Raw genomic sequence first — 25843 nt, forward strand, 5'->3', positions numbered from 1 at the left:
TTCTAGCGCATTAAGGGAATAGCAGAAGTGGGAGAGCAAGAGCAGAATACAGATGAAGACGACAGACAGGTGGCTCATGAGAAGCCAAATTGCTCTGTGATTTGATCTAATTGGCAAGTGACAGGTGCAGGAGAACAGCAAACAAGTTCAGGAACCAGTCTGATGAACTTGGAAGAGGGAGGATTGGGCAGCGGCGATATTTAAGTCTTTATGTACAATGGATTTCTTTTCACGAAACATACAGCACACCCAAAGATTCTAATAGGAGAGGTGTTCCCATGTTACATTCAACGAGTGTACAGTCTGTGTACCTATGTACACAAAAAGTCAAGCTGTCCTCTTATTCACATGTAGCATTCAATGAGTGTGCAGTCTGTGTACACAGAAGTTGAGCTGTACAAATCAACAAATCTTTCAGACACACACACACACAGCCTGCTGGAACAAGTCAATGGACCATCTAGGGCAGCATCTTGTTTTCACAGTGGCAAACCAGATGCTTGTGGGAAACCTGCAAGCAGGATTCACGTGCAAGAGCACTCTCCCCAACTGATTTTCATTACTGCCTCCAGCTGTTAGGCCATAGAACAACCATCATGGCTGGTAGTCATCGATAGCCCTCCCCTCCATGAATTTGTCTCTACACACTTACGTGTGTGTAGAGACACTACACTTGTTCTTGTGTTCAGTGTAATGTGTGAAGAAGCCTAACGCATCTTCAAAAGATACTCAATATTGAGCTTGTTTTATCTATGAAATGTATCCACTTTATCCCTTTACAGCTTACCCTGGGCAACCGAGTTAAAGCAGAAGGGATGGGATCTTCCCGAGAAACCAATTATGAATCAGCATTCCTTTGCTTGTTTTTTTGACTCCATCGGTCCAAGCATCTTACAAAATGTAAAGGCAAAGACTTGTGGCAGTGCCTTCCACCATAATACCTCCTTGAAATTTTAACAGCACAATGCTTTACACCTCCACACGTAATATTCCTGCAGGGTAATCATACAATCATTATAAACACACAGCCTCACAGCCTAACTCGCAGCACCCAAGGGATAAGTCTGCTTTGTCAGCTCCTGACACTGCCTAATACTGAGGCCATCCAGCTCAGCATTGCCTTCACTGGCTAGTGGCAGAGAGGCTCCAGGATTTCAGACCAAAGTCTCCCAGTCCTACCTGAAACTTCAGGGATTGAACCTGGGACCTTTTGCATGCTCTGCCACTGAGATATGACCCTTTCCTGAAGGACACACCATCTCCGTGTTGCAGATAGTAAATATTGCACAGTTTGAAGTGACTCGAAGCATCAGAACTGACTGCTTTGTCCAGGCCCATGGAAATATTATTCAAACTTTTACTGGCAAAACTTTCTTCAAAACAGAACTGAAACATCAAAAAAATATCCATACAATATCTTGTACTGTCCAGCACAGGCTCAGCATCTTACAAAATGTGAAATAATCCAAACAGACCTATAAGCAAAGGTCTCTCTCTCTCCAGCCTGCTTTCCAGCTGTCAGGCTGTTTGCTCCTGGAGAGCCATTATTACATGCTTTGTTCTCTGTTGAATTCAGAGGAAGACTAACAGCAACCACCCTTTCAAGATGGCAAATTTGCAACTCAATACCTTCATCATATGATCAAAGGTTCACTCTCAGTACAGAATATAGAAATAGTCAAGAGGTAATCATTAACTAGTTACAGCTCAGAGTCCTTTAGAAAAAAGTGTCCACTGGTGTTAGCAATACACATTTAGCCATTTTCCATTTTAAACCTTCATTAATACATATACACTTTTCATTTCTGTGTGAATTAAACCATTATACTAAGCATTCCATGCCTACATGGCCACAACCTTCACTCAATATAAAGGGACAACACCCTTGCCCCGGACAATTTCCATTTTAAGCTACAGTTCAAAATGAAGAGTAGTAAGCCTCAAAAAGAAGTTCTTGTAGGCAGCTCTCTCATGGAAGACGGAGCTGCACTTTGGCACCTCTCAATGCATAGTTCAATCTCTCTGGACAATTCAACTGGACAGCTGGAAGCTGGTTCAGCTTATCCTCTGTAAGTAAATGATGCAGAATCCCTGTTCTTGCATATCCACAGCAGAGGAAAGCAGTTCATTTCTGTCCGAGTCTGAGTTTCCTCTTCCCCCACCCCCATTTGGTATCAAGACAGACAATAATATAGTATTTAGACTTCACTGAAACAAAAACTGACAACATGCTATACAGCAATTGCCTACCATGCTCTCTTTTTCTAACCACTCTTATGGTCTTCCACACTCCAATTTAGAAGCACTATAAAACCTGTCATAGTTGATGAGAAGTGCCACAAAGCTGCAGTATCAGCAACTTGTATCATCAATTGGAATGCCGGCAAATCCACAGTGGGACACCTTAACTGTCAAGCTGTGGGTTGATTTTTTTTTCCCTTTTCCGGATTTATTGTCAGAGAGTGTGTGTGTTTAAGACTTCCGCGCATAGCTCAAAACTTTGTGTGTGTTTGCATATGTACTCCTCTACTGGATGTGAGAACTTGAGAATATCCCTTCTGAATCAGTGCAAAGCCTGTCTTAGTCCAAAAACTGATGAATCAATCAGTTTAAGTTTCTCACATTTTCTCATTTCTCCAATCTTAAATTCATGTTCTCCCTATTTCTGCATCAGTTATTTGGTGATTTTTTTTTTAACTGCTCAGAAAAAAATTGTCAGCATTTCAGTGCACATTTTGCAAGCAATTTCTCCAATATAATGCATTTTTAAATGTTGTTTTCACTAATACATGCATTTCTATGCACACTTTCCCCTAACATATGCATTTATGTACACACTGATTGAAAAACTAGGTTGCAAAATTCAGAGGACTATGAATTTCAAAGGATAGCTGTGTTGTAGTTCATATTTTGTTTCAGATAATATAAATGAGGTAGTTTCATATTGAAATGTGAACCAAATTGAATTTCTCCCTCATACCCAGCCTCCTGTCTCTCACAGTGACCCATTTGCACATCCCCACCAATCCATCCATCAGGAGACAGTGGGCCACCAGCAGCCACCTTTTTGGGGGGTAGCAGCTATCCATTCCCCGCCACAAAATACTCCTCAGAGCGGGCAGTGTAGTAAATCTAAAAGGACAACAGGAACATAGGAAATTGCATTATACCAAGCGAGAGACTTGGTCTATCTAGTTCAGTATTGTCCACACTGATAGGCAGCAGGTCTAAAGGGTTTCAGAACTTCAAGGTTTCAAAGTTTAAGACAAACTAAAAAAAAAAAAATTTGAAGCAGGAATGGAGGAGAAATTTCCAGAGTGAAATACTAATCCCAGAGGAAGAGCAGAAGACAGACAGACAGACAGACAGACAGACATCAAAATGCAACTTTAATTGGGATCATACATGTTGCCAAATTTTGTAATACAGCTTTGGTTCAAAAAAGTGTGCCCCAAAATGCATATTTTGCAGGAGGGAAATGCGTACAAAGATACATATTTTCAGAAGAAGAATGCATTCAATTTAAATGCAATTTGATGCATTTTAAAAACTGCAAAAAAGAGGGAAAGAACAGACCTATTAGAGGACACGTATGAAGTTGACTTGAAACAGAAAGAGGACTTATAGCAGTGAGGCAGGGGGAACCCGTGGCTCTCCAAATATTGCTGGACTGAAACTCCCATCATTCCTGGCCATTGGCCATGCCGGCTGGTGATAGGAGCTGCAGTCCAACAATCTCAGGAGGGCCACAAGCGCGCTCTCTCTCCCTCCCTCTCTCTCTCTCTCTCTCTCTCTCTCTCTCACACACACACACACACAGAGAGAGAGAGAGAGAGAGAGAGAGGGTCTCATTTGAAGGTGATACAAGTGTTAGACAGCCTATTCCTAAAGCTTTGGAGTAGACAAGAAATATATCGAGATGAAACACAGATTAGACTACAATCCTAGCTGGGACAAATTCTTTGAAAATGTTGATCACTGAGGAATAAATCAGCTGAATTGACATAGTAACTTGCTAATGAAGGCCATCTGCAAATCCTACCCAGCAAAGAAAAATGAGAGCACTATCAGCAGTGATACTTGTAAGGTGGAATGGTTTGGTTGACCAGATTTTTCTTTTTCTGAAGATCTAATTTCAATCCAATAAAATCATGGCCTCTTTGAACTCAATTACCATATCCATACCTCCTTTTGACCTCAAGGGAATAGTGTGCTATTAGAGTTTGGTATTACAACCTCCATTTCATAGATTCCCTCCCTCCCCCCTTTATTTTATTTTTTTACAAAAGCCTTCCCCTTTGAAAAACTTAAACTGGCCATATTTAGCAGCTGTTTGCTCTAGCTGACCTTAATTTAATCTAGTTTTTACAGAGGTATTGCTTAGGGGGTTAAACATTCTTGTTGCTAACCATACTCCTTCTAATTCTGGGCCCCTGAGAGTTTCTCAGCTCACAGAGGGGAAATTCACTTAGTGAAGCGCCATTGGAGTTATCATTTTATATATATGCATATAATTGATTTGTAATTATCATCAGGGAGGCAACGCCAGTGCTAACCTAATTGTAAAATATATTGTTCCTTTCAAGTCTTAATGTATCGCCTCGAGTGAGCCTCACTTAGGCTCCGACAGACTACAGTAAATAGACTGACAGCAGGAAGCCAGGGAAATAGAGTTCCCCACCTCTCAGCACAATAAAAGATGTTCTCTTTTAGACTATTGTTCAGTCCATTAGTGTAATGCCTGGATGTTTTTCTCACAGTGGGATGCAGACCAGGTGTCAGGGCTTCAAAGCAAGACCATATTTTGCAATAAAACCCAACTTGCTGTAAATTTTCTACCATCTGTTCGTCTCAGCAATAAAGAGAATTGCTGTCTCATCTGCATTTTCTTCTTGGTTTCTCATATACATGCAGCATTCGTTTACCCCAAAGTTTAGTAACAGATCGTCCAAACCCCACAACACCAATTGAAGGAGTGAGTTATTTGGGCTTGTTGCCTTGACTTATGAACATTCTGATGTACTCCATTTATCAAAGTACTGATAGATAAAATCTGCATTCTGCAATCATAGATTGAGGTTACCCCCTGGCTGCCAGTTATAGAATAAGGACAGGCAGGAGGGAGGCAACGGCTCTGGTAGAGATGGGAGGAAGGGAGGAGTTGAGTTTAGCATTTGCCTCAGCAGAGGAGGAGGAGGAGGAGGAGGAAGGAGAAAGCAAGGCAGGAATAGCAGCATTTTTCCTTGGAATAAGGGACAGTCGCTTACAGTATTATAAGGGCCATGTGGCAACCCTAAGGCATGCTCCTGCTGTGATGATCCACCAGCAGACCAGATTGCCCAACTTCTGGGTGGCACAACGTCTAAATGCCAGTTACCAAGAGTGGGGTATCTGTTGCCTCAGAGCCCTGCTTAGCCACTGGGAGAAGCAGAAATGCCGGACAGATCTGAGCAGCTTCTCTGCTGTGTGGTCTTTTTTTTTATTTTTATACTGTGAATTAATTTTGTTACTGCCCTGAGACCTGTGGTATAGGGCAGCATACAACTTTAATAAATAATAGTAAAAAAATAATAAGGAAAATTTGAGACTATGTGTGAATGCCTCATGTACACTAAGCCATGGTACAGCAGTTTAGAGTGTCTTTATTTCAACCCAGAATAAAACTTTGCAATTTCAGAATTATGGCACAGCAGCAACAGCTGAGACCAAAAATGTTTCCTTTAGGTTCTTTATCAATATGAAAGCTCTACAAGGAATGTTCGCTCATTAGCATACCATGCAAACTCCAACAAAAACATAGCCTATCCCCATATTTCTGTGATTCAGATTCACAGGTTGCAGGCTTCTTTAGACCTAATATCTCTATTTAGTCATTCATTCAAAATGTTTCTATGTCGCCTTACTGCTTGACAACATACTTCCAAAGCAACTGACAGTAAATTAAAATACAATAACCACGAAGCGTTTGTTTAGTTTTTAAGGGCAATGGTGACTTTGGGAAATGATTATTTAAAATATACTATTGCCTGTCTGTTGGTTTTCCTAAAGCTTGTGAAGGAATTGGACATTACTGTCCTGAACTGCTTGTATATAAAATGAGAGTGCATATTTTCACTCATTGGGAGAGTACAGGGTTAATTTGGAGTCCTAGCGAGTGCCCCAAAACTCAACATGGAGGCATAGGCATCCAGTCACTGCTGATGTGATTAACTGCACATCTCTTCCTGGGGGCGGGAAACTTAAAAGTTCTAAACTTCCTTGAGCAGGTATCTCAAGGGGAGGAGCACATGATTGACCAGGGAGGTCTTTAAAAAAATATAGACATCCAAAAGGTAGGTAGACCAAGGGGTGCACAGCCCTAGTAAATATATAGTGTAGGTACAAGGCAGAAAGTTAGGTACAAGGCACAGTGCTAGTAGAAAAACATGGTTCCAGCAGCTCTTTAAGTTACGAACTGAAGCTTTTGCACTGAAGCTGCTGGAACCACACCCTGTTGGGAAAAGGGGTGGGGGCAAGTTTCCATCGGCTTTTTGTGTTGCCATCACTCAAGAAGGCTCCATGCCCATTCAGCCTCAGTTTATGAAGCTGAACTATCCTGACAAGCCCTAGCCGCCTTGTCTGGGAGTCCTGACTCATCCTATGGCTGAGTGTTGGGCTGGAGCCTCGGTTCAAATACCCACTTAACTCAAAAAGCTTATTTAGTGATCTTGGGAAAGTAGCTATTTCTCAGCCTAACCTACCTTAAAAGTTATTATTAGGAGAAAGGGGGCTAGGGGTATGGAGAGCACCTTGAGCTCCTTAGAGTAACATGGGTGGGACAAAAAAAATGTTATGAATAAAAGCCAGTATTCACTGTCAGTTTTTAAAAAGCTAGAAGAGAAATTGACAGCATATTTCCCTGCAAAAAGAATACCCAAGCCACTCAAAGCTAAGGAATAGTTTACAAAAAGAGGGGTGGATTATAGTCCAGTAGTTTTGCTGGAATAAACAAGAAGGCCTCACACCAAGAGTCAATGATTCACTGATGTATCATTAAAAATCCACTACACCTACACATCAATTGTGTTGCCTCCAGATATTTCCTGACCCAAACAGCTGGCTCTCTTCCTGCATGCTTTTAAAAGAAAATACTTGGCTGCAAGCCTCCTCCCCTCAATACCTAACCAAATGTTTAAAACAGAACATCCATTCACAGAAAAGTATTGATAACATTTCACTCAGGGGGTCCAGTTAGGGAATGTCATTGTCTACTTTCCATGTTTCAAACCACATGTATTGTACTGCAGAAAGACCTTACATAAAGACAGGAAGGTGCTATTATTACATTGAAAATGGGCCTATATACTAGCCAAGCTTCCCAGTCCAAAGGCACAAGTCCATTGCTTCGTCAGCAACAAGAAAAGCAAATGTTGCTGATAATGTTGCTCAAATGGTCGTTAAAAATTACAAAGCTGGAGGAAGGCACTGTCCTGTGCCCAGTTTTCATTGAGAGAGTAAACCTAACTCTATGGAAGGAATATCTAAGGTTTTAAGGCGTGCTTTACTTTGAAAGAAAATTTTATGAAAATGTTATATTGCTGGTATTTAACTCCATCAAAGCTAACAAAAATGTATAGAAATAGCTCAAGCAGTTGTTGGAGATGCGGTGAGGCAGAAGGCACACTGTTACATATGTGGTAAAAGTGCAGGAAAGTAAAGGAATTTTTGAGATAATTAATAACAAACTTTAAAAGGTATTTAAAATCTACATTACAAAAAAAAACCCCGAAGCCTTCCTACTAGGCATGATAGGCACAGACATCCCAAAAATATGAGCTAGCTACAAATTGGAAGGGAGACACAATCCCAACCAAACTGGAGTGGGAAGCAAAACTGGTGGAATACACAGAGTTGGCACAAATGATGGGGAAACTAAGAGACCACATGAAACAAACATTCAGAAGAGAGTGGGACTTGTATAGAAAATATCTCCGTGAGAATTGTAAAATATGACTTCATTGGCAGGTCTAGAATGACTGCTGCAGAAGTATAGAAAACTACAGGAAAATAAAATAATGGAGATTGATTTAGACTGATAAAGAAAAGTGTGACATGTTAAAGCATTTAGGATCCACAATGGGGTGATGGGAAGTCGTTATAGAAATTGTGTATAAGGGGGGGATAAAACTAAGAATATGGGAATATGTACTTTTCTTTTTTTGAATGTATGGTTTCTTTTTGAATTATCTAATTTTCTCTTTCCAAAACAATGTTCCAACCAAAGCACAGTCACCTTTCAAAAGTCATACTTATTCTGCATTTTGCAGTGCAGTTCTCCAGCCAAGTAAAGTGTCCAAAAAAGCATATACTGTGTTAAAATGTGCATGTAAATGCATATGTCAATGGATAAAACATAGAAAATGCATTACATCAGGGGAAATTGCTTCACAAATGTGTGTCTTAGGCAAAATTCCTTCCAAATGCTGAAAATTAGGAGAAATTTGCCCTAAAGTGCTAGTGAATTTTTATGAGGACTTTTTTTAAAAAAAATCACAAAATGGGTGTGGAAATGTGGAGAACTGAACTTAAGATTGGAAAAATGTGAAACTGAGTGAAACTGAAATTGTACTGACTCCTATGAGGCAATACAAAGACTTCAAAATAGCATTCAGCAAATTACAATGTGCAAAATAAGGCAAGCTGTGCATGGCATGTTCCCTTTGCTTTGAAGTACATATGCACTTAATGGCAAGATGCTTCCACCCATCACTCACATCTTTGAGTTCTGGAGACTCAGATCCTGCTTGGGACATCCCCAGTGGATTCTTTTGCCCACTGTGGGAAGCAGTTTGCTAGAAGAGATAGGCCTTTGATCTGATCCAGTAGGACAAAGAAAAGTTTTTCTCCCTCTTTCATAATATTAGAACCTAGGCCCATCCACTGAAGCTGAGCAATGGGAGATTAAGGACAGACAAAAGAAAGTGCAGTGGTACCTCAGGTTAAGAACTTAATTCGTTCTGGAGGTCCGTTCTTAACCTGAAACTATTCTTAACCTGAGGTACCACTTTAGCTAATGGGGCCTCCCACTGCTGCTGCCGCTGCGGGATTTCTGTTCTCATCCTGAAACAAAGTTCTTAACCTGAGGCACTATTTCTGGGTTAACGGAGTCTGTAACCTGAAGTGTCTGTGACCCAAGGTACCACTGCACTTCATCACATAGTACATAGTTAAACTGTGGAACTTGCTCCCACCAAAGGGAGTGGTGGCCACCAATTTGGATGGGTTCAAAGGAGAGTTAGACAGGTTTGTGGAGAATAAGGCTACCAATGACTACCAGTCAGTAAACTCCTGAATGCCATCTGCTCAAGATCACAAGTGAGAGATTTCTGTTGCCCCCATGTCCTGCTTGTGGGTTTCCCAGAGGCAACTGACTGTCTCCTGTGAGAACAGGAGTCTGATCAAGCAGGAATGATCTTATCTGAAGTTTCAGGGAGGATGCCTGAGCATTGTTCTGGGAACTGACATTGTGTGTAACAGGGAGAGTGCATTTGTAGACCAGACCTTAATCGTCACACATACAAAACTAAAAAGCCAAAAACGCTTTAACTTTTCCTCATAGTGGAGGTGCTTTATAAATGTCCCACTAGCCTCAAATTCAATAGAATTTATAGGAGCTTTCAGCTAACGTTCCACTGGGACCAAAAGAAATCAGGAGGGACAGCCTGAGCAGCGAGAGACAGTGAGAGAGACAGAGCCAAGAATTATATTTTTCCTTCTTTCCATAAGCCACCTCCATAACATAAAATATTTGCGGCTGATGGAATGTCAGGTATTATGTTCCAACACAGAAAATTACATCAGTACTCACAAATACGCTATCCCCCAGCACAACAGCAACACACACTACAAATAAAACATCAAGGCTGCACACACATACAAAAAAGGGGGGATGCACTTACACACATACCCAGCAAATCATGTTGCAAAGCTGCTGCCCCCAGTACAACTGGGAAGATTTCAGAACCTAAAGTCATCATCTGTCATTCATGAATATTTTATCGCGTATAGATCTCTGAAGGAATTTTATTACTGCTCCATTCCAAGTAATAGATTAGGCCAGATAGTGCTCAAAAAAGGGCTTGCACTGGTGCTCTGAGAAATGGCAGGAGACCCGACAGCCTATTATCTGAATTCTAAACTCTGCAATGTGTTCAAGAGGCACGTTGTGAAGGCCTAACAAGGCAATGGATTTGTAGATATCTCAATTATGCTGGTAGGAAAACCCACCATGGGGATGGCAAGATGACTTTTACTGTTGCTGTTGAATAGAAGAAAGGATGCTTCAGGAACCCAAAATAATTTCTGTCTGAGTCTAGCTTGCTGTGAAGATGATGATGATGCGTCTTTATCTGCCTGTCTGTCCCATTTGATTAGTGTCACATGCTACTGTAATCTCCATGTGATTGTCCCATGTGGTGATCCACTGAACTTCATGGGGCAGCAAAGAACTCCCAGACTGACTCCACTCACCCAGGCTCACTATTATCTCTTAGGGCAGAAAGAAGTAGCAAAGAGCTTCCTTTTGAGCCGAAGGTTTTCTGAGCAACAAGGTCTACCTGAGCTCTTATGTAGGGATTAGGGAATCTCTGGGCCTCCAGATGTTGCTGGACCAGAACTCCCATCTTTCCTGAACATTGGCACAGTTGGTTGAGGGTGATGGCAGGTGGAGTCTAACAAAATCTGGAGGGCCACATGTTCCCCATGCTTGCTGTGTTTCTGGTCTTGCTCTTTTGACCTGACTTGAGCCTTCTGGGTTGCCATTTGATCCTGATTGCTCTTTGCTACTGAGTCCTGGCCAGTGGCTCTCTAGGATTTCAGACAGGAGTTGTTTTTTTTCCCAGCCCTGCCTGGAGATGCTGAGAATTGAATCTGGGACTCTTGGCATGTCAACACTTCCTCCAAACTTCTGCCATCAAGACACATACATGATAATCTGGTGATAGCACAGTGAAGAAAGGAAGGAGATCTTTCTCTTCTGCCTCTAGGGCCTGGTATGCTCTTTGGCTATGAACAACAAGAATGTTGTGAACTGCAGTTTTCCTAAAAGTATTGTTACAAGAAAACTCATTTCCAAACCAGGAAATATGCAACTCATTGACATCACTTCCTGGCAGAAAATCCCATGGAATTTATGGGACTTTCTTCCAAGTAAGCATGAATAGGATTGAGCTGTAAATCCTCTCCCATGTTGTACCTTCATTCAAATATTTTAAAAGGATTTTCAACACAATGTGGACAACAACAACAACAACAACAACAACAACAACAACAACAACAAACCCTCTGCCAGTCTGAAAATGCCATAGCCTTGCCTCAGCAGCCCCAAGATCCAGTGTGCTCAGAATAAAAAGCAAGATAGAGATGTAATTGCTTTGCCTGTTACAACTCACTTGTGCATCATAGATTTTTTAATATCCTGCAAAACACATGTACTGTGGAAAGGAACCAGGTGAGAGCCATAAACACATGTAGTGTTATTTTTCTTTATGATAGATACTAATGGGGAGCTCGAAATGAAGGCTTAGGTTTTTAAATAATAATCAATTGCAGCCTTCCTGCTTTTGTTTATTTACCATGAGAACAACTCTGGAATGGCCGCATTGCAGGGCTACGTATAAGTTATTGTTAGCCATAAAGGGAATGGCTGGGCAATCAAAAGCATCCATTCACCCCCACATTTGTAGTCTTGTCTGTCTCTGATGCCTCCCTCTTTGCTAGTGCAAGTTTGGTTCCCCTACTGATAACATTATAGGGCCTTTCAAATGTTAAGTATTGGCATAATTCTACTGCAACTGAAAACAACCAAGATTTTTGGAGGGGAGAGTGAGTTGCTCAAGGCCTTGGGCAATTCACTTGCTATAGTAGAAAAGGCAAGCACAGAGGAAGAGGGATGTTGGAGAAGTCCAAAGGGAATGAGAATAGCTGATCTTCGCAGATTTTCCCATGTCCAGAATGGAAATCAATCCAGTAAATCTGATCAGTATTTGCTGCTTTAGCTGCTTTCACTCCACAAACAATATTTTTACATTGTGTTTCCTTTGAATTGAATGAATGTGGTAGAATAATGCAATTACCACATAATTTACATACATAATGTAGGTTACATAATTTTGCCACAGCTAACAATGGGACAAATAACCTGGTTTGGAAGATGGCCTGCAGCAGAGTGGAAACAGTGCTGCATGTGAAAAATACAGGTTAGGATGAAAAATGCTGCCTTCTTACCTCCCTACATATGCCCCTAATATGCTTAATATGTTGTTCTCAGAAAACTCAAGAGTTCTTCAGATGTTCTAGTCATCTGCAAAACAGACAGTGAAAATCATTAGCCAGGATTAGCCACTACTCATGAAGACTCCCAGCACATTTTAGAATCTGAGAGCAAGGGCAAGGGAGCCTTAGGTCTGACAGCCAAAGGTGGTCCTCCAAACCTCTCTATCTGGTCCCTGAGACACTCTCCATGCTACACCACCTTCTCAACCGCATATCATCACCGCAGGACACAGCTCTCAACTACTCTCCTCCCCACCTGCAAGTGCTTTTGCCTGGCTAAAATGTGTCCATGATCTCTGATAATGCCTGTCTGGATGGAGAACAGGTGTGTGTGAATGCGTACAGAAACTAGTCAACTATACAAAAGTAAAATTTGCATTTGTTGCTCTGCCCACTTTTGCTTCTTGCCCTGCCTGGATAAATATAGAAAGTAGCTACACTTTAATGTTGCAAGGGATGGTGTTTTAAACTCTGCAAACTAATTGTTTAAGGGAGGATAAGCAGTAAAATAATACATCCTATCCTGCCCACAAATCCATCCAACATTCAATGCTAGAGAAAAATCCCTTCATTTGCTTGCATAGATAAAGGCCGACTTATTGATCATGGCTGCCTTTCAAATTGCATTTGTAGCAAAGTGCCATTCTATAATGATGCTACATTATTAAATTAGGGATTTTAGAGGTCTGAACAATACCTGTAAGGGGAAAAAATAGATCTATCTCAAGTTGTAATAAATGGAATTAAATCCACTAAGTTAATTCAGAGATATTAGCTATGGGAATGTCTCTCAAACTTAGTTCTGAGGACACAAACTTAATTTGATAAATCTGTTGTGAAGCAAACAATTTGTGGGTTTCAGACAGGTTTTCTACAGATCCTTACTGGGATATGATTAATTAACTAAGCCCAAGTGGTCTAGGATAGTTATAAGCTGAACCTGTACTGCAGATCTGAGAGAAATGGGGACAACACACTTATCAGTACAGATCAGGCCCATTGTGGTAGATTCTTGATCACATCAGGGGTGTAGGAAGGGGAGGCAGTGGGGGAGGTCGGCCCCAGGTGCCATCCCTGAGGGGGAGTGACAAAATCCTCCCTGGGTGCGATCGCCCTGCCCCCTGGGCGGATTGCCCCACCCCTGGGTGCCCAAGCAGCTAGCTCCGCCCCTGGATCACACCAGGTCCAAGAATCACACGGCCGTTAGTCCTGTTTCATTCATTTAGTCAGGCAGTAAATACGGGGTCTTTTCAATGATGGCACCTATCCTATGAAATTTCATTCTGAGAGATGTGCCTGTGCACCTATGTTTCTTTAAATCCAGTTCAGTAATTTGAAAAACTCATCTGTTTTTGTCTTGCATTTAATTGAAGCTTTTATTGTACATGCTTCTGGGGGAGGTGTTGATATCTCTCCCAAACTTTATTGCATTGGGTTTATTTAACCTGCATTAGATTTACACAGGCCCTCTGTCTTACCCAATAGCAGTGTGTACTAAGTCATCCTTTTGCTTTTCACAAAAACATATTGCATGGGTAACCACCTTAATAAGAATATTTTGTGTCATGGATTCATGAAGTGCTTTGGTCAGTTCAGATTCCAAGCTGTTCCTTAACCATAATGGATGTCTTAAAGATTTCACATAAATTACTGTCTTCATTTAGCTTCAAATAATCAAAGAGTATAGCATGAAATCATTTTGCAAAATTGGTCACGTTGAATAGTCATCATTAACCAGTCTTCTGATGGGTTGCATTCCAATAAGCTCAGAATGATTTAGTTCAGGCCAATAGACTGATGAACAGCAATGTGCAGGAACCAACATTCTTTGGGTATTAAATGTGACACCTCTAGAAATTTAATAACCCATCTGTGTACTGGACTTAGATCAAGGGGGCCTGGGTTCAAACCTCTACTCAACCATGGAACTCATTGTGTGATGCTAGGCTACTCACCAATGAAATTTGAGCAAGCCATTGTAGCTAAAACAATTTATGTTTAGATCTCACATTACTTCTTTGGAATTTAAGGTGACATAAGATTCCCAGGTAGGGACGCAGGTGGCGCTGTGGGTTAAAGCCTCAGCGCCTAGGGCTTGCCGATCAAAAGGTCGGCGGTTCGAATCCCTGCGGCGGGGTGCGCTCCCGCTGCTCGGTCCCAGCGCCTGCCAACCTAGCAGTTCGAAAGCACCTCCGGGTGCAAGTAGATAAATAGGGACCGCTTACCAGCGGGAAGGTAAACGGCGTTTCTGTGTGCGGCTCTGGCTCGCCAGAGCAGCGATGTCACGCTGGCCACGTGACCCGGAAGTGTCTCCAGACAGCACTGGCCCCTGGCCTCTTAAGTGAGATGGGCGCACAACCCCAGAGTCTGTCAAGACTGGCCCGTACAGGCAGGGGTACCTTTTACCTTTAAGATTCCCAGGTGGTATTTCAACAACTGCTTCATGTACCTTTAGATAAGAGATAGTGAATCTATGGTTGTCTTCCAGCTCTAATCATCCTTCTCCACTGGACATGCGGTCTGAGGCTGATGGGAGTTGGAGTCCAATAGCACCTGGAGGACCACAGAAGCCCCATCAGTGCTTTAGGTCATACCCTTGAACCATGGATAGCACTGTCCCTATTTATTGACCCAGAAATCCTATCAAAGCATATAATCAAGTAACCCTCCTTCAACCAAACAGAGATTGCCAGTATTTGCATGCACCGAATGTCAGAAAACTGAGCATCTCTGACCCTTGCTTTCTTACCTTTTGGTATATCTTGTACAGTGGGCCCTCGGGTTATGTTACCTTCGGGTAACGTAATCTTTGGGTTGTGAACACGACAAACTTTGTGCATGCACAGAAGCACTCTGCGGTGCAGCGTGCATGCACAGAAGCGGTCCTCCAGTCATGAAATTTTCAGGATATGGCCGGGCCTCCGGAACAGATCCCGTTCATAACCAGAGCTACCACTGTATATTTTTGAGCTTTTTTGTTACAGAAATCTTTAGAAATAAAAAGATGTGGAGGTTCAAGGACATAAAGCATACCCACTTTTTATTTACTCTGCTCATTTACAGCTGGTGAGCCAAACTTTCTTGGCTACAACATGCCTCAGCATGAGTACAGAAAAACTATAGTTTTTCTGACATATTGGCTCAAACTCTAAACAACAAATGAAACTGCATGACAAGAATGAAATGACTTGCTTTTATGTTACTGTCGGATGAGGGAGCAGCTGGATTTATATGTGTGTGTTTTTAAAATGAGTCTGAGCCTATTGCCAGCATCTTTGCAGGAAGGATGGAGAGTTAAATGGACTTTTGTATATTGTGAGCTAGTTTCCACAATACAATGTGCACCAGTGGAGAACTGTACAGAGTACAGTTCTGGTGTTCTTTGCACCAGGCACCATCTGCTGGAGCATTTGCCAGTGCTTTAAGCTGTGAGAGTTGGAGAACAATTCTGCTCAGAGTCATCTGACACATGGTACCTTTGTTAGGTGCACTAGTGGCCCCAGCTTACCCCCTGACCTTCATGGCTCACCAGAAATGTGAACCCAGGCCTCCCCAGCCAAAGTCAAGCATGCTAATCATGTCATGTCATCCCCCTTATGAACTCACTATGCCATGACTCTTGGATGGAGACAGCTGCCAGCATTTTTGGACGTGGGTACAGGTTCTTCTTTGGCTTTCATGATGAGCTCTTGCACTTCAAAATATATCACTACACCACTGTTACCTTGGTGTATCAGCCATAATGGCACCAGTAGATTTATTACCCCTGTGTGGTACTCACAGTGATAGCAAAACCATGTCCCAAGGTTCATGTTTGCACATTTCAGCTGGTTTCTGCTTGGTACATCTGCCTTTAGAAGCCAGTTCTTTCTGTGGCAGAAGCTTGTTGTTTCAGTTGTGTTTTCAGCCTGCTGAAGTAATGCAGCAAAGCCATATAAAGCAGCAAGGAGGTTTACATCAGGGGGCGAAGCCTAAAAACTACCAGATTTCACTGCAACTAATCTAACCCAGGCATGGAAACACTGCAGAGAGCAGCTTGAACTATATCTGGATCTTGTCTTGGAGGGACATAAACAAAAGTTACACAAAAAGGTTTCTTCTTATATGAGAAATGGAGCAAGAGTATGCAAGGCGAATTCTGCACCAACAGCAGTTTTCAAACCATCTTCAAATGCAGCCCCACATATAACACATTGCAGTAATTCAACCAGAGCATAGACAACTGATGTCCAGATAGAAGTGCAGCTGGGCCACCAGTTGAAGTTGATGGAAGGTACTCCATGCAAACAAAGGCCACTTGAGCCTCAATAATCAGAAATGGATCCCGTCCTTCTTCCCAAAGGAGTCCAGGGCTCCAGAACATGAATCACATATATTATTTATTCACTTGCTTACATTTCTATCTCAACTTTCCTCCAAGGAGTTCTAGGTGATTTTATCAACAACCCTCTGGGTTAGGTTAGTCTGAGAGTCAGTGAGTGGCCCAAGGGTACCCAGTAAGCAGTATGGCTGATTGGGGATTTGAACCCCCAGGTTGTAGTCCAACATGCAAATCACTCTGACTCTCATAATCTTTCCCCTGTTGCCTGTTTTCCCACTTTAAAAATACTCTCCCCCCCCCCAACTACAATATTTGAGAGGGCAAATATTGATGGTAGGAGATGATTTAGACTGGGAAAACAAGCATCACAGAAAGGTTCGAGCACATAAATTTGCCTACTTTAGCCTACTTCAAGGTTCTATAGCATTGAAGACACAGTTATTTGGTGTTTCTGATTTTGTGTGGCCTAGCACTTTGACTTTAGGTGAAACTTGGGAAACCTGTTTTCCATGTTTGAGCTGATAGCTCAGAAATACATTCCTCAGGGGCTACTTCATTAGTTGTTTGCACCAGGCAATCCTTTTGTCCTTAATTTTCCTCAGCTGGCAAACTGAGACTATGGACCTTTGGAAGCATAAATGGCTTCATCACCTGAACATCAGGGTTTTGTTTGGGTGAAGGGAATACTGGAACTCTCCTGTGGTCCAGATGCTAACTGCTCCTGGGGCCTTCAGGGGCCCTGCTCTCCTTTCTTATGGTTCTTTATCTTTAAACACACACACAGCATCCACACTCGCCCCTCTGCTCCCCATTGCGCCATCTCACACCTGCTTTGAATTAAAAGAAAAACCTGCAGGGGTAAAGTTACACTCATCTGCATCTAACCTTTAATTTGGTTCTTAGAATAAAGGCAAAGCCAGATCTCAAAATAGAGGGAAGGAAGTCAGCCTTAAGATATGGCATCAGCACTCCCAGCTAAGATGTTTTCCAAAGGAAGAGGTCATGGTTCAGACTTCTGAGAGTCCTGCAGTATCTTCAGATGCTATCTGCAGAAAATGGCTACAGCCTGCCTACCAGCTTACTCACATTATCTAGACTTTACATCTTTAGATAGCCAGTTTTCCCTTTTCAAGCAAAATGTGTTCCATGCTTTGTTCGCCGCTGTGCTTTTCCACAGTGAGAAGATTTGTGTGCCATCCGCCCTCTGCACACCCTCCCGTTGCTTAGAAAGGGCTTTTGCATGCAAGTATTGCATTTCAATAAAAGTCAGATCATTCTCTGCCCAAGACAAATTGCAATTGCCAGAAAGCCTTGCATAGGGTTGTTTTTTTCCTCTTTTCTTTTTTTCCAATTTCAGCTTGAGTTTTTGTATGACAAATCCTAGGCTGATAGCCTCTTTCCCTGCACTAAATATATGGCGCTGGCTATAAGTCTTTAAAAGCCTTGATGTATTCCACCCCATTAGTTTTTATGGTTGAATTTATGTTGTATTACAAAGAGATGTGCTGAACTGCCTGAAACTACAGATTTGCCAAACTATCCAAAAATACTTAAGAGAACAAGCACATACACACAAAAGAGAAAAGATAAAGTTGCAATCCTGGCCAGCCTATAGGCACCTAGTCCATTTTGCCACTCTTGTCACTGGCAATAATAATTATTTTATTTTATTTTAAGTGCTGTAAAACACATCCAACTGAACCCGACTTTAAATCACACTTTGGCTGGGTGCTTAGAGAACTATTGATTTAAAAATGCAGCAAGTGCACACCAGTGACTGATACAGCCTGACACAGTCTGGCCTGCCCCATCACTCACAGAGATTCCATCCTTTTGGTGCCTTACAATATGCAATTCAACAATCCCCTCTGTTCTGGCTCAAAGAGAGGAAAGGGGAGAGAGAGAGACAACCTCTGCATAAATGCTTTAGCATGTCAAAGCCAGCTCACAAAGGAGTTGTTCTCCCCTCGAAGAAGCAGCTTCATTAGCAGCATAATAGATCATCTACCCTTATACTGGTTTCAAATACTGTCAAATTAGGTTTATCTTCTGAACAGCTCATTCAAAATGAACATTGCTAGTCGCCTGAGCCCTTACATGATTATAATTAAAAGGGCAATGAGAGGTACACCTCTAGAGGAGAAACACCAGAAATTAAAGTCGGCTTCAGAGTGATTGCAGCCTGGACAGCTCCATGCATAATAGAAATTACAGGGCACAAACCTGCAAGTCTGCAGTGTTCCTCACCATGTTCATCTTGTCTTCAACATGGGCCACAAGGAGTCATGTCTTTACTTGGGTCTATGAAGAGTAGAGCACAGCATTATAAAAAGACGAATAGTTTCAGTTTCAGTTGTATACTGTCTAAATCCTATATTAACCATCCCCAGAGGATTTTGATGGTATCAATAAATGTTCTACATAAATCTACATCAGGCTTCCTCAACCTCAGCCCTCCAGATGTTTTGAGACTACAATTCCCATCATCCCTGACCACTGGTCCTGCTAGCTAGGGATCATGGGAGTTGTAGACCAAAAACATCTGGAGGGCTGAGGTTGAGGAAGCCTGATCTACATAGATACATCATAGGGGACACCAGAGCACAAGTGGCCTACAAGTATGATTCCTATAACTTCCGTAGCTTGTGAAACATTCACATGGATCTCACTAACATGCCTTGCTACATTCACAGATCTGTCAGAGCTCATCCTCTGGGTGATCAGAATGTGGGGCCATAGCTGACTGGCAGAGCAGCTGTTTTGCATGCAGAAGTTTGCTGGCTCCATCACCTCCATCACCTGGAAAACTTAGAGAACCATCACCAGTCAGCATAGATAATACTGAACTAGATGGATCTATGTGCCAGCTTCCTTTGGCCTAAATTGTTAATAAAGTGTCTCTTCCAAATTACTATATGGAACCTGGAACTTCATATTAAAGACAACTATGGTAACAGGAGTGAACTACATTGTGTGAAGATACTGAATAGTTGAGGGCTGCACATGCTTTACCTCTCACAGGAAGCAACTGAGGAATGGAATAGGGTAAAGTTTAAAACTGTTTTTTCCCCTTTCCGTGTCTCTCCCTTCTCATTGTACCCAAAGAATGTACCCACTGAGCCTATAAGGTTCCCTTCCCCTTCAGCTCTATGATACAATTACTCTCAACCCTCAAGGTGTATTCTCTTTCTTATATGTATAGCTTCTCTTTTCATAACATGAAAGAGAAAGCCTTGTGCATGCAGAACTGTGGGTCATGGCAGTGTTTGTAGATGGCAACTCCCTGGTCTCAAAATGGTATATAACCATCAAAATTCAGATTGAAAGTCACCTGTAAAGAGATACCCAAGGTCCATTATCAAACAGGCAAATATGCTGGCCAAATGGTACAGCTGGAAGACAATTGCATATTCATTCCCTTTTCTTGAGATGTATATTTTTATCGTGTCATAAACAGTTTTCCACAACTCTACATCATGGTGTTCAGATTCACTCCAAATTCAGCCTGTTCAGGCCTCAGAAAATGAACTTTTAACAAGTAGCAAATTAAAATGTCAAGACCAATCATACCGGAGCCTTGTTTACAAGATGGTTATTATTTTGGTTTCCAAGGCCTAGAAGGTTTGTCTTTTTGGGAATTAGCCAGCTACTGTTATCACATAAAGAAACTGCACCCGATAACATTCTCTGGCTTTCTGACATCTCAATTTAAATTGCAATCTTCCTCGACCAGGCCACTGTGCTTCCCAATTCTGAAGCCTTTCAGAATCAATTTCAATAAAAATGTGCCGCTCGGTGCTGGAGGCGAAGCATGGGACTAGGCACCCTCCTAACAGATATTTATTCGTTTAGGCCAGCCGATGTGAGGTGGGAGGAATGACCTTCACGTTCTGCATTCAGCACAAGGAACTGTGATCTCCACAGAAGGTGCTTTTCCCTGAACTAAGTAAGCTTTGCAGGATCCTAAGCCCTACTTTCTCGAGTTTTAAGAGCACAAACACAATCCACACACATTAAAAAGACTAAGCTTTCGTAGAATTTTCATTAGGGGTGAGTTTCCTCTCCCAATTCCACAACAGAAATAATTCAGAGGATCCAGATTATTTTGCTAAATGACCTCCAAATGTTCAGCAACATAATCCTGAACCTGAACTGGTTCCAGAGGCTACGGAACCCATATTTAAATGCTTGACTAAAGGCGTTCCTTGCTTGCTAAAGTGGCCTTGTGTCCCACAGAAGACAGGCTTCTATTTGAAAGGCTGTTAAAGCACAGTTCTCTGTTTAAAACGATCATTTGAAGCCCATTGGTAACAACTGGGTTGAAGCCAATGACAGGCAGAGCCAACTAATTCTTCCTCCTTGCTGCCGAGTTCTGCACAGGAAGCAGGGCCATCTTACCTATAGGCACTAGGGGTGCGGGACACCCGGGCACCGGGCTCTCAGGGGCACCGGGCTGAGAGTCCAGGGCCCGAGAGTTGAGTCCAGGAAAGAGCCCACCTGTCGGTCAGAGCACTGCAGTGGGCTCTTCTGCTGTGGGTGGCTTTGCGCCACGAGTTCGAGGGCGACTGAACCAGCGAGACACTAAGGTAGCTGGCTGGCTCTGCCCTCCTGCACACCTGGGACTGGGCAACCGGGGGGCCGGATCTTTGCACCCCAGCGCTGCATAGGCTTAAGACAGCCCTGACAGGAAGCACTGAGACTAAGTAGAAGGAAGTTGACAATCAGTTATACATACCTAGACTGGATGTTACCAAGAGGGCTGGCTGCAGGCAAAATGAGCTTGGTGAGGCAGTGTCCATATTCGACCTAATAGACCAGCCTCTACTGATTTGAAGGACTGTCCATCCAAGTCAAGTTAAATATAAAGAAATGAGATTATGTAGCACTTGCACAGCAGCACTTGCACAGCCTCCCTTTCCAATTTTGTAAGGGTTTTGGTTTATTGTCCTTTGGAAAGCTCCAGTTTCCCCCTCACCCATGCTAAACCCTGATGCTCAGATGGTGCAGCCATCTAGCTTTCCAAAGATCCATGGTCTATCAAGGTGCATGTTTGCTAGGGGGGGGAAATTATATACAAAACGATTGCTTGGTACAACAACTAATGAAGCAGCCCCAAGGCATACATTTTGAACTGTCAGCTCAGACACTATGAAAACCCAGAATTAGGTCAAATAGTTTCATCTTTATCTTATTTATTTGAAACAGCCTACCTCAACCAAATGCCCACAATATGTTTTGGACAGCAACTTCCATCAGCCCCAGTCAGCATGGTCAGTGGTCAGGGTGAGAAAAACTTCTCAAATGCTTAGAGTCGAATCTGCATCCCTGGCATCCTAAAAAGGTAATCAGTTATCCCAGCTAGTGACACCTCCCTGCAGCATGCAAGTAAGGGTGGGGGGGGGGGGGACAGAAATGCTGCCTAAACCTATAACCACTTACACAGTGCATCATACAAAGTGAGATTAGTGAACTTCAGTGGTTAATGCTAGAGGATATCAATGTAATGGACGTCTATGAAACTAGGCAGGATGTCCTGATCGATAGTGAATCTCACTGGTCTGCATCTATGACCTTGGGAGCTCACAGTACTTAAACAAAACAAAAATCAAAGGGCAGCTAGAATTAAGAGCATGTGGAATTGGGATTCATTTTAAAAAATCTGATTGCATTTCTTAGGACTTCAATAACTGCTGCAGATGGTTTCCCCACTACAAAAAATAACTGTCTATCCATTTGATTTTGTGTTATATTTAAGATTCCCAGGTGTGCAGACATGATTTTCATATTTTCTTTGGTTCATACCTTGGAATGTTAACTCCATTCCAGTTTAGTTTCAGGTCTGGTTTTGAGATTGAAACAGCCTTGTGACACTGTTAGAGGACTTTGTACAAATCAATATAGTGTGGCTTCAGGATAAAGCAGGGCTGGCCGGCCCATGAAGTGAGCTGAGGCAGCTGCCTCAGGCAGCAGAATAGCAAGAGGTAGCATGCCCTGCTGCCTCTGCTGCCAGTGGAGCAGCAAAATATTGCAAGATGCTACAAGATCTTGCTGGAACCTGCCATCACCGCCACCACTTTGTGGTGCTGAGGTACTTTGGTTCTATTCATTGGATGTTAGCCTACCGGTATATAGGAACACAGGAAGCTGCCTTATACAGAGTGAGACCATTGGTCCATATAGTTCACTATTGTCTACACTGACTGGGAGTGGGGATAGGGGACAATTCCCAGTCTTACCTGGAGATACCAGGAATCAATCCTGGTAGCCAGATGCTGTACCGCTGAGCTATTGTCCTTCCCCTTCAAGGATCACTCTTGTTCCCCTTATGCTCTTTAATACCTACGTGACACTGCTGAAGAAAGTGTTTGAAGGTTTGGGCTGCAAAGTCATCAGAATGCCAGTGGCATCTAGCTCTAGTGCTCATTTCAGAGGCAGTTCTTGGGTGAATGGGGGCTAACAAGTTAAATCCAGGCAAGACAAAAGTGCTGTAAGTCGGAAAGTCACCATTTCCAGTGGGTGGTTTCTAATTGGTCTTCGATGAGGTTTCACTTCCCGTGAAGATGAAGTACACAGTTTGAGAGCTTGAGTAGTAGCAGTAGCCAATACAGTTGTACCTTGGTTCTCAGACGCCTTGGTACTCGTACATTTTGGCCCCCAAATACTGCAAACCTAGAAGTGGGTGTTCCAGTTTGTGAATGTTTTTTGGATACCAAACATCTGATGCAGCTTCCAATTGAGTGCAGGAAGCTCCTGAAGCAAATCAGAAGCCGCGCCTTGGTTGTCGAACGTTTCGGAAGTCGAATGTCCTTCCGGAACGGATTATGTTTGAGATCCAAGGTATTACTGTAGTGCACTCCATCAATTTTGGCCAATGTGGCAAATTGGGACATAAATGGAGAAATTGCATTTGGCCATAATAATCTATGCCCTAGTCACTTCTAGGCTTGACTACTCTAAAACTGTGCATTCTTTCTGGGCTGGATATGTAGTTGTTATTATCACTAGTTCCATTAATGTTGAGGTTATATTGGGAAGTTTTGTACTGTACTTTTCTTACCACTGTTTATTTTAATTGTTTTGCTTTATTTTATATAGCAAATAAAACCAGCAACAATAACAATTTACTACTGCTCATTTTTACTTGTGTGTAAGATGCCCTGAGACAGTTCTGCTCATAAAGTTGACCTATAAAAACCTTTAGATAAATAAACGTTGCAAGCCGATTATTGATCCAATAGTTTTTCTCCACTGACTGAAGAAATTTATTAAATTTAATTTCAGCTGACTAATTCCTATGTTGTAGTAACTGCCAGCTGAACCAAAATTAAACAAAGATTATTTACCAACTATACTGATACTCTGCCAAAATTGGGTAAATATTGGGGATGAAGATATCCAAAGGTATTGAGGCAGAAGGTTTTTTGGGGGGGGTGTTAATGGCCACGTTGCAAATTTCTGCTGAGACAACTAATTGGGGGGAAAGCCTTGAGTTTGAGCAAAAGTTTGGTGTGCAATAAAGTGAGGCTTGTATAGTGATGGGAAATTACATTTTAGGTTACAGTTGTGATGCCTTTCATGATGATCTTACATTTAAAAAAGCTTCAAAATGATAGAGGGCTTAATAACCTATACTTGGAAGGCAGAACGTTGAGTGCTGTGTGGGACTTATTTCATGATATTCACTCTACAAGGCATTCTGCTTTGCACAGGGGGATTGCTGTTATTATTTTACAAGGAGAAAATAATGAGGATTGGGAAATTTTAAAGAAGCAAATATCTGGACCATGTACCACCTGGGTTTATTGTGTAATTGAAATATTTCTTGTTGACTTAATTCCCAGAGGATTCAACCTGTAAAGAGGAATATGTGCAACTTAATGTCATGTCCCATAAGATAACAGAATATTTTTATTTATGAGCATTGTACAAATATATCTACCAGAAGTATGCATCAGATTCAAACAAATCTCAAATCCTGAGCCAAAGTAGGGTGCATCAAAAGGAAGTTGGGCTATTCAGAGGTAAAGCAAGGTATGTCAAAGGCAATACAAGTCCAAACAGGGTCTGCTGAAGCTCACTGTGGTGCCTCAGCACTCCATTAAAAGAAAGGAAAAAAGGGGGGGACCTGGTATGAAATTGTCTGGCAAACAGCCATAATGGAAACGTCACAAAAATTGAAGGTGGCAAGAGGGGGGAACATAATGTTTACACTGTATGGTATAATTTTCAAAAAATATACAAGTGAAGCAGCACATGTATGAGAAGTACCTAAGGCATATTTAGCTCACTCCTAAAAAAAATTAGCTCCGATTATTCTGTGTTCCCAAGTTGATTTATGGAAGAATCCATTGAATTGGTTTGCTGTAACCAGCTCATTATGTACTGTAAAATAATTGTTTTGTATTTACCCCCCTAGTGATTTTCATCAGTCATGTTTTATGATTTATGTTTGTACCATTTTGCAACAGAAAATTATATATATATATATATATATATATATATATATACACACACACACACACACACACACACACACACCCCACTCACCCCCAGTCATGTAAAAATCTGAAAGGGTATCTAATGAGGAGTTGAGTGCCCCATCTTCCCCTATTTAGAAGAGGGGGGGTCACAAAATGTGGTAGGTAGCCAATGCTAGTACTACTCAGAGTAGGCCTGCTGAAATTGAACCTAAGTTGCTCAGCCTTGTTCATTTCAACAGGTCTACTCTGAGTAGGACAAGCATCAGATACAACCCCAAGTCTCTTCTGTTATTAAGAGGTAGGTTTTGTGACTCATCCCTAAACCTTCTTCTTTTGTGGGACATTATACCTACCCATCCAAGTGTTCTTTTGGACACTGAACCCCATCCCCCAATGGCCAGATTAATTTTTCAGGCTCGGCAGCAGCCCTCTGCTTGCCAGTCTCTAGTTGCAATTTACCCATTCTACCTGAACAGACAGAAAGGAAAAAGTCTGCATTGTGGGAGACTTCTGGGTTAGCGCCATCAGCTAACGGTGGATTCCCTTTGATTTGAAGGGGACCGGCTCCATGGAAATTGGGTCTGTACCGCTACGGCGAAGCGGGGACCCTACAGGAATCACAGGCGGTGAAGCCAGTGAACGTGGGACTTGGCGGGCACCTTTTGCGCCCCTGCCCCAACTCGCAAGGAAACCCACTTTCGGGCTTCGGGGCGGAGCGGGGCGAGCGGCG

Source organism: Podarcis cretensis (assembly GCF_951804945.1).
Source record: "Podarcis cretensis genome assembly, chromosome: 8".
Lineage (NCBI taxonomy): Eukaryota > Metazoa > Chordata > Lepidosauria > Squamata > Lacertidae > Podarcis > Podarcis cretensis.